Source organism: Monodon monoceros, unplaced genomic scaffold (assembly GCF_005190385.1).
Source record: "Monodon monoceros isolate NGI ecotype Baffin Bay Population unplaced genomic scaffold, NGI_Narwhal_1 Super_Scaffold_21, whole genome shotgun sequence".
NCBI classification, from domain to species: domain Eukaryota; kingdom Metazoa; phylum Chordata; class Mammalia; order Artiodactyla; family Monodontidae; genus Monodon; species Monodon monoceros.
This window is the reverse complement of record NW_021703778.1, coordinates 48,815,540-48,825,966: the sequence shown is the minus strand read 5'-3', so window position 1 is coordinate 48,825,966 and position 10,427 is coordinate 48,815,540.

Here is a 10,427-nt window from a genome sequence, read left to right as displayed (position 1 = left end):
GGGAACACAGCCTTGGGATGGGCTGGTTTGAGTAATTTCAGAGCTCTGGGGCACGTGGGGCTGTCCCTGGTTGTCTGATGCCTGGCCCTGGGGTGAGCAGGGCAGGCAGAGACTGGGTCTGAGTGTAGAGCCTGCTACAGGAGGTGGCTGGGAGTGTGGGTTCTGGATTGGCCGGTCTGCGTGAGAAAGGCATTCTCCGTGTCATGGAATTGCTTAACTATCTGTAGGAAATGGTTAACCCTGGAAGGGGCAGTCCTTCCAGGGTCAGCAAGGCCCAAGATGTCAGGGCATCAGAAAACAGAAGATAAATGACACAGTCAATACAGGCATCTTCCATCCCCAGGAAGGAGGAAGGTCTGACTTTGGGGATCCCACCCAGCCAGGCTGTGCTCTGGTCCCTCAAGGCCATGGCGTGTGTTTGTGATCTTCTAGAATGCATATTTCACAGCCACAAATGAAAACTTCCTGGGTGACTGCAGAAAGGCTGGACTTTTCATTCGAATAGAGATACTTCCAGCATTGCACAAATCTCGGCAGGCAGAGCAGTGCTCACAGATGCCTCGTGGAGAGCCTCTCTTTCATCATTTTCTTGCACACTCATCACCAGGGTGGCCACCAAGGATGCCAGCCTCGGACGGGCTGGTGATGCCCAGGAAACGATGACCCCTCCAGAAGAGGGTGGCATGGTGACTGTGCATTGCATTGTGTCTCACTGGAGTTTCTGTTCTTTCTGATGGCAACTTGGGAGGAGAAGAAAAAATTGTACACACTCTGGAATGTGAGAGTTCAGAACTTATCAGGTTTTGTTTACAACTGGGAATGAGACCATTCTAGGTCACCAGCTCCAGGGCAGGGCACTAGAGTCAAGTGGCCTTGCACATTAGTTTCCGTGTGTGCACACACGTGTGTGTGCATGTGTATGTGTGTGCGCATAGGCTGTGGGGCGGTCAGAGCTGTGTGGGTTCTAGGGATGAGGGTGAAGGTCTCTCCTGGGCCCCCGTGAGTGTGCACCTGGTGCGGAGAAGACAGATTCCTCTTGCTCAGCTCTTTGACTGGGGAGAAGGGGCTCCCAGTTAGGAGCGATACTGCCCAATGTACTGGGGCTGGGGCGGGGGAGGCGTCTGGTCTGATAGCATCAATGGGCTTGGATTGGTGAAATTGTGGAAGAGTCCAAACTCTTGGATAGAAGACTACAGCACGTTGATTGAGCCAAAATTAGTAATGGCCCTTTAACCAACGTTTAAGTTTCTCCAGAGAATGTGCGATGCCTCCTTCTCTCCCCCCCTCCCTTCTTGCCTCTCTTCTTTCCTTGCCTGCTTCCCTTCCCACCTTCTACACCATCTGTGAACCAGTCACTGTGTCTTAGGCACTGGGCACAAAAGAGAGAACAAGGAAAGGCTCAGTGCCTGCCTGGATGGAGTGATAACCTGGACCAGGGTTTCTCAATCTCGACATTACTCAAGCTTGGGGCTGGATGAGTCTTTGTGATGGGGCCTCCTGCGCCCTGGAAGGTATTTAGCGGCATCCCTGGCCTCTATCTGGTAGAGGCCAGTAGCAACTCCCTTCTCTCCACAGTTTTGACAATGAAGAAGTATCTTCAGACTTTCCCCAGTGTCCCTGGGTGACCTGGTTGCCCTGCTTGAGAACCACTGATCCAGTGGGAAAGACAGACGACTTAATTTTCCCCGGGCAGCCCAGCTTATGGAGCATGAAGGGTCTCAGTGGCGTCTTTCCAGGGTCACCTCCTGCTCACAGGCCAGTGGAGCCGGCAGATGGCACTTAGTATGTGCCTGTTGAGAAAGTGATTGACCACAGGTCCCCAAATAAAACTCCAGTGCAAGAGAGGACGTGTCTTAATAACGTGGGGGGATCATCATGGAAGCTCTCAATTGGTACTGCCCAAAAAGGTAGGTGGAGGTGTCAGTGAATAAGATACGGAGCAAAATGACCTGCCCTGTTATTCTGTTTTGGCCTTTCCTTCACCTTGAAATAACTGTGTGTAAGAGAGTGCATTCATTTGGTGGCAGACCTACAATCTGAATTTTGTCCACTTTTCGAGTAAACCTCGAATTCCCTCTGTGTTTCCGTGGCCCCTTGAAGGGGAGGCAAAGAGAGTGTGCAAATGGATTTCTTTGTGCCTGATCCAGGGGGCCAACCTCAGCTTTTGCCAAGTGTTTGGCTGTATCTTGAGCTTGGCGAAGGCATATACGTATGCTGCCTGTGATGTCCAACGGAAGAGGACCATCTGATTCAAGAATCCTCTACAGGAGACTCTGTCAACACCCCCTGCATGTTCCTCCCTGTGTCCAGCTGGGTTTCTTTCTCTCTGCTCAGCTCCAAAGTGTTGATGGGTCAATCAATGCCGTACTTGCAATTTTATCTCAGCTGGGAGTTCTAGTGGGCGCCTCTGTGCCTGTGTGCATGCGTGCGTGTGAGCTACCTCCTTGGTCAACACATACTCGGTTAAAGTGCTACAAGATGCTGCTGGAAAGGATTTTATCTTGCTCATTTGACCTTTGAAAGAGGCCATGCCTGCTTCAAGTTCCTCAAATGCTCAAGGATGATTACAAGCATTTTAGAAAGCAAGACACGAAAATGGAAACTTTTTAGTGTAACAAGACATGCTTTGGCTGTTTCAATCATTGAAATGACAAGTTTGGAAACCCCTTTAAGTGAAATCATAAGACACCAATTTTGAGAAGATATTTTTAAAAAGGAAACCTGTACTAAATACCCAAACTAACAATGGTGATGATGCTTATGACGACAATGACAGATCCACATAATTTCCTTTTCAAAGGCTTTTAGGTCCCTCTCAGTCATTAGGGCTCCAAACCTTGGAATAATCTCCTTGATCTTTCTTTTCTACACTTCTCATCATCCACCAGTTACCGAGATCCATAGTGTTTCCATCTTTCAGCAGTCATGGGCGTTCCCATCTTTTCTGTTCCCTCCACCCTCGTCCGGCCCCTCACATGTCTTCCCTAAACTTTGGCAAGGGCTGTCTAACAGGTCTCCTTATTCCCTTCACTTGATCATTCATCTTCCAGGTCAGATGCCTACCTCTCTCTCCCCAGGACTCCTGCAGGAGCCTCCTCTCTGGACTAGCTCTCCATTTTTGTTTACTTCCTCACCAATTTCTAGAGATACAGTTGCCCGTGATCCATCTAAAGTGCATGTCTGATCACATTCACTCCTTGCTTAAATCCCTGCCTGCCTTCCCATCAAGGGCTGTATAACATCCAGCCTCCATCTCTGGTTCTGAGACTCTGGGACACAGCCTCCAGCCCGCTCCCCGGGTTCTTCTCACGCTATGTCTTGTTCTGTGGCACCATGACCCTTGCTGCTACCATCACACCAGGAACTTCCCCACCTTGGCACCCTGTTTCTATTTCCCTTTAGCAGTGGGATGAAGAGCAGGGGAGAGAGGAAGCAGCACAATGGGGGCCCCTGTGAATGTAAGCCCCAAGAGTCCAAAGACATTTGGGGAGCACTGAACTTTCCAGCTGGCAAGGAACGGGGGTCCCCAGCCAATTTTATGTGGGCCTCAGAGGACATATATATTCTGAATCTACGTATAGATTCTGGAACCAAGGTGCTAATTAAACTCCCTAATGATCTTGACCTGGAAAGTGAGGGCCTTTCCTGAGTCCCGTGTGAGCCTGGCAGCGCTGGGACTCTTGTTGCTACAGGGAACTCACAGCCATACCCAGCAGAAGAATGTGCCGAGAGGGATTTCTGCTTCTTTGCACATTTTAAACTCACTTCCAAATTAGGGAAAGAAACACTTTGTCACCCCTGTGCAAGAATCCAAATTCTCTGAGCCGTTTTGTCCTCCTCTTGCCCAGCACAGGCGCTATTGCGGTGCGGTGCGCGCGCTCATTACTATGAGCACAGTTGATTCCTTTTTCAATTTTTAATTGAAGCAGAGTTGACTTACAGTGTTGTGTTAATTACTGCTGTACGGCAAAGTGACTCACTTATACATGTATATACATTCTTTCTTTAAAATATGAACACAGTTGATTTTTAAAGAGAGCAGTGAGCAAATCCGGAGCTCCCCACACTTTCCTAAATGCAGAATAGCGGCCTTTTTTTCAGATTGAAGTATAGTTGATTTACAATATTGTGTTAGTTTCAGATGTACAGCAAAATGATTCAGTGTATACATATATATTTCAGGTTATTTACCATTATAAGTTATCACAAGATATTGAATATAGTTCCCCGTGCTATATAATCCCATACTCCTAATTTATCCCTCCCCCCATCTCTTTTCCCTTTGGTAACCATAAGTCTGTTTTTCTATGTCTGTGAGTCTGTTTCTGTTTTGTATATAGATTCAGTTGTATTATTTTTTAGATTCCACATATAAGTGTTATCATATAATATTTGTCTTTCTGTATCTGACTTACTTCACTTAGTATGATAATCTCTAGGTCCATCCAGGTTACTGCAAATTTCATTTTTTTATGGCTGAGTAGTATTCCATTATATGTGTGTATATATGTGTATATCTATCTATCTATCTATCTATCTATCTCACATCTTCTTAAGCCAGTTGTCTGTTGATGTGCACTTGGGTTATTTTCATGTCTTAGCTATTGTAAATAGTGCTGCTATGGAACATTGGGGTGCATATATCTTTTTGAATTAGAATTTTCATTTTCTTCCAGGTATATACCCAAGAGTGGGATTGCTGGATCATATGATAACTCTATTTTTAATTTTTTAAGGAACCTCCATATTTTTCTTCATAGTGGCTGCACCAATTTACATTCCCACCAACAGGGTAGGAGGGTTCTCTTTTCTCCACACCCTTTCCAGCATTTATTATTTGTATACTTTTTGATGATGGCCGTGCTAAATGGAAAATCAAGCTGTCTTCTGCACTTATCCCTTTCCACTCCGAACTTATAGATATTGGGAAGGACTTGAGGTTTTGCCTTCCAGTCATCTTTGTCACCGCTGTCCAGGGCTGGTTTGGATGGAGCTTCCTAGGCATCTCCTTCTCTTGCAGTGTATTGTGCTCATTAGCATGATCCACAAAATATTTCCCTTTCTTCCTAGTCTGGGCACATGCTGGGATTGCACCTCCTGGCTCCCCCGTGATTGGGTGGTGCCAAGTGATTAGTTCAGGCTAATGGTTGTTCATGGACCATGTCACCCACAGAGGGGACATTTCATTGCCAGTATGAGGTCCTCCAGAGCTCACTTTCTTCCTGGCATTGGTGATCACCACCGTTTGAAATACTGATTGTTCAGTAAGTCTGAATCTCCAAGAAGAGTCCCCTTGCTGACCTGCAAAGGATATGTGACATGATTTTTAACTCATTGAGATTTTTGGAGCTGTTTTTTATTGCAGCACAACCTAGCATTCCCTGACTGATACATAGTGTTGGAACTTTTGGAAACTTAATATTTGCCATAACTTCACTTACACAGAGGCAATGTCTTTGCCTTTCCTGGTTTATCAATTTACATTCCTTGAGAGAATTTTTACTGATAGCCTATTGGATGGTCAGAATTTATTGTCCTTTGCAAGATTTGGAAGAGAGAAGTTGTGGTCTGTTTTTGGCCACTCAGCCCAGTGGTCTGATATCTTAGAATGACCTTGGCCTACTTTGTGTGGTTAACCTTTCTGGCTTGATAACAGATGCCCCAGCTTTGGCCATGCCACTCCATGGTAGGGCTTGGTTAATGTTGGTAGTGACTACAACTTAGTGAGTGCTAACCATGTACCAGGCACTGAGCATATCTTTTCTCTGATTCTCAGCACAGCTTCATAAGGTAGGTCTTATTCTCAATGATAACTTGGAGGGACAAAGAGGCTAAATACCTTGCCTGAACTCACTTTGCTAGTGGAGCCAAGATTTGGACCCAACTCTGGATGTAAAAGTCAATCTTCTTTTTATTGTATCTAGCCACTTCTCCTTTGCAAAATTTCCAGGAAAGGGATGAAAGGTGCCCCTTTCCTTAGGGCTATTATCCTTGGGGACTTAGTACCTTGATGTTCTTTCTTTGGTTGGATGCTATATTTTCATTAGTTCACTCCCTCACTCACACATGCACTCATTTATAAATTTATTCACTCATTCATTCATTCACCTATTCAACAGGCTTTGTTGAGACACTGTTAGGTGCTGGGTTTTGCTTGGGGCTGAGATTGAGATATGACCACGTTATGATTCTTACCCCCAACCTCAATTGACTCACAGCCTTGAGGGCATGGCAATATGCATATAGACCTACAGAAAGTGTTACAGACATGCCCAGGAAAGTCTGGGCACACTGCAGAGGCGGCTCCTGGTCTAAACGAGGTACCAAGTTGTGTCAGGGCTGACTTCCTGGAGGAAGTGACACCAGAAATAGTTGTAGACTATTTTTTGTCTTCTATGTGTCTTTAAGAGTCTTTCACTGTTTGCACCCCTGGACCCCATCCCATTAAATCCATATCCTGAGGATCAGTGTCATTATCATCAGCCGAGATCCTTCTGTTTTTGAAGGTTGCAACATCAGTGGCTCCTAGAGTCCATCCTCTTCCCCTGGCAGGTGATCGACCCCCTTGCTCTTCTCCTGCCCCCGTAAGAGTCACCGTTTCCCTATATCCCTTACCGAGAAGGTTAGGTGGCCCTTCCTAAAGAGTCCTAGCTCTCTGGAGGCATAAAAAGATTTTTCCAAACCTCTGCTCTTAATGGCTTGGGGTTGGTTGCAGAATTCTTCTCCAGCAGGAAAAATGAATAGGACCCTCTGATTATGCACTCCTGAGATGGCTGGGGTAATTTGAGCAGAAATGGCTTTGCTACTCTGGGGAAAAAATGTAATTCTCATGTATGCAAAGCATGAACCAGAGTTGCCATGTTCACTTCTTGTTTTTCAACCCCCCACAGGCCAACTCACATATCTGGGTCAGAGGGTCTATTGATTACCTGTCAGGGCCTGAGGTGCAGGTAATCAATGACACTAACCTACAGGAAAGATGGCCTTGAATGCAGAAATCCCATCGTGTTGACCCGCTGTTTCTTCTGTTCTGTAAGTGCTTTGCAGGGAAGCAAAGCTCTCCAAACTAGAGCCACAAACACCCCCAGTCCTGACAATGTTCCTTCAAGCCAAGGCTTTAGAAATGCTCCCTCTGAATGAACCAAAGGTAGTTTGTTCTCTGGGTCCCTCAGCCCTTAAATAGTCATGGGGTTTGCAGGGAGGTAGGGAAGAGATAAGTATTGCAACAGGAGGATTCATGAGGAAGAGAGATAAAGAGTGATTTTGTCAGGAGGTCCCTAGGACCATAACCTTGACCTTTTATTAATGTTTAATCAGGTGCCTAGAGCAAAGCACTTTAAAAACTCCTGCAAATCCATAAGACTGATGAAGGGTCCTGTGATGGAGGAGGCTGGCTTTGCCTTGGTCGGCTTATGACACTCCCCACGTTTTCTTTCTGGAGAGAAATGTCACCCAGAGCAGGTGCTGGCTTCTTCTCACGTGTCTGTCTGGAGGGTCTGGTCCAGCATTTGTGTTGAAAAGAGCCAATGACATAGCAGCTGCAGTGGCTCTTAGGGCTGTCTACCCAGCATCCAGTCCCTCTTCCTCCATGCCTCAGGGACAGCTGTGGGAAGCCGGAAGTGTGACAAGGGAATCTGTGTGTAGCATCCCCTGGTGGCTGAGGTGAGTTGAGGGGGGAGCATATGAACTGTGCTGGCCAATATGAGGAAAGTTCCAGAGTCCACAGAGGGAGGAGGGATTCTCTCTCTTGCAAGATAAGGAGTCTACCTTCCAGCCCACCTGTTTGATGGACAGCTGCTGCTGGCCACCATCTTTCAACTTCCTGGAGACCAGTGTTATAATGAAATTGACTGTGGACAGCAGAGCACAATCCTTGAAGACACCATTGAATTGAGAAACCAGTGCCCAACCTGGGCACCCTATTATAGGAAGTAATCAATGTTCATATTTTAAAACCAGTTTGAATCTGAGTTGTCTGTTACTTGGAATTGAAAATATCTAAACTGGGCAGATATTGTGGTACAGCTGTGATCCTGGATTGTGGTCAAATAATGCTGGTTAACATAAAAAACCACAATCTGGGCCACTGGATATGGGAAGGGAGTTGGAATTACAGAAGGTCTGAAAAAAAGGGCATGTGTTGCCCATAGGAAGACAGTGGGGTTAATAACAGATCTCTTGATGGAGGGTCTTCCTGGGTGACATCCTGCAGGGAGGGAGTGTGGGTGTAGGATGCCACAGAACTGGTTGGGCGAGTCATTAAGTCGAAAGTGGTCTACAATACCAGTTCCACATGGTGACACTCTTTAATGATTTGTCGTCCCATGACTGATGGGAATCACGTGTAATGGTGCTTTAAAGAACAGCAGAACCTCAGATAGTCATAGACCAACTTTCCAACACCTTCAGGTATCAAGAACAACTCCACACTTGGAGCGCAGGGAGAGAACACTTTCTCAGGGTCAGGGGCGAGGAAGGCGGTGATCCCCGTGCTACTCACTCACCCTCCGTAAACTGTGAGTGGGGACTGCGTACTCCTGGCCCCAGGCTTACAGAAAAGTATAGTCTCCTGGGATGAGGCTCAGAATTCTGTATTTTCAACAAGTGTTCCCAGGAGATTTTTTTTTTTTTTTTTTTGTAGATAAAGCCTTTGGATGATTACTTTGAGGACTAGCAGTGATAGGGGCATCAGGGAAGTTGAAGATAACAGGGTGCTGTCTGGAAGGAAGGGACTAATGAAGTTGACTGAGGGTTTAACTGTGTGTGTGAGAGAGAGGAGGAGACAGCCTACGTTATTCCACAGCACGACGTACATATGTGATTTGTGTAGTCACAGCGCCACGTACAATGTGCATCAAACTTGGGTCTGTCTCTAAAAATGAGAAGGGCAACTGACCGGTAGTGACAGGAGCCTGGGGAAGGTGGGGGTGGGGGGTAGGTGGGGACAGTGAAATCAGGGGCAGCCAAGCACAGTCCCCACAGTAGTGGTTCCACTAGTTGGAAATCTGCCCTTGACCCTGTGGCCCTGAGCTTGTACAGGATAAACTGTCCCAGGTAAAGCCCAAATGGAGGGCTCAGCATTCATTAAAGATGCATTTCTGTAGGGTGAGGAAGAAATTCAGACAGGCTGGCACCTGCCCTCAGGTTCTGCAGCCTCACCGGACTTGTTCCAGAAATGTAAGTTCCACTGGGGATTCCTGGACTTGGGCGGCTGCCCAGGAGGTCTGGGAAACAGCACAGGCCCTGACTTGCATATGCCCTTTTTTCCCTTCTAATTAAAAAAAATGGTGGTGAAATACACATAACATTAAATTGACTATCTCCATCATTTTAAGTGTACATTTCAGTGTTATTAAGTCCCTTCATACTGTTGTGCAACCATCACCACTGCCCATCTTATGCCCTGCTCCCCCAGCCCCTGGCCACCACCATCCTATTTTCTGTCTCTGTGAACCTGACTACTCTAGGTAACTCATGTGAGTGGAATTATACAGTATTTGTCCCTTTGTGACTGGCTTATTTCACTTGAAGCAGGATGTCTTCAGGGTTCATCCATGTTGTAGCAGGTGTCAGAGTTGCCTTTTTCAAGGCTGAGTAATATTCCATTGTAAGGACCTACCACATCTTGCTCATCCATTCATCCCTTGATGAATAGTTGCATGGTACCTTTTAAAAGTGTTTCCATCATCCAGTAATTAAAACCATGAGGTCAGAGTCCACACTCTCATTTACCTACATTGAATCATTTCCCTGGCATCCTACTCATAGTTAATTTGACCTCTGTGAGGAAAGGGCTTGGGAGGCAAAGAAAAGCGTTCATGTGTCTCTCATGGAATCCTCCGTGAGCTGGCACCCTTAGGGAGGACAGGAGGCTGGACCCTGCTCATGGCATCTTAGCTGTTCACCCAGGGGTTGAGGGCTTCTGTGCTAATGCACCCCGGTTTCCCCCTGTGCCTTCTTTCTACCTGGCGCCTGAGGTGTTACTGTGGACTGTCCCTGGACACTGGAGTCAGATACACCTGGCACTGTGTGTCACCACCTCTCTGAGCCTCTGTCCACTATGACCTGGAAGGTGAGAAACAAGTGCTACAGCACAGGTCTGACCAATGGTGAGTGCTCAAGAAATGGTGGTTTCCTTCTCCACTCCCCTCCCCGTGTGGTCACCCAATTAAGAGAAAATAGTACCTGCTATTTTTGCGAATCACATATATTTTATGCTGTCACACTGGTCACTCAGACCTCACTTACGCTCCCCATAGATCTGAGCTGTCTCTGAAAAGAAGCCTTCCTAGGACACACTGGGGGTCACCCTAATTCCATTATTCAGGGGCACAGTGAAGTCCCAAGGGGCTTAATGTTGTGGCATTGGAAGCAGAACTTAAACCCGGGTCTGGTTGGGTGAGAGGACTGGGGGGACCCACACTGCG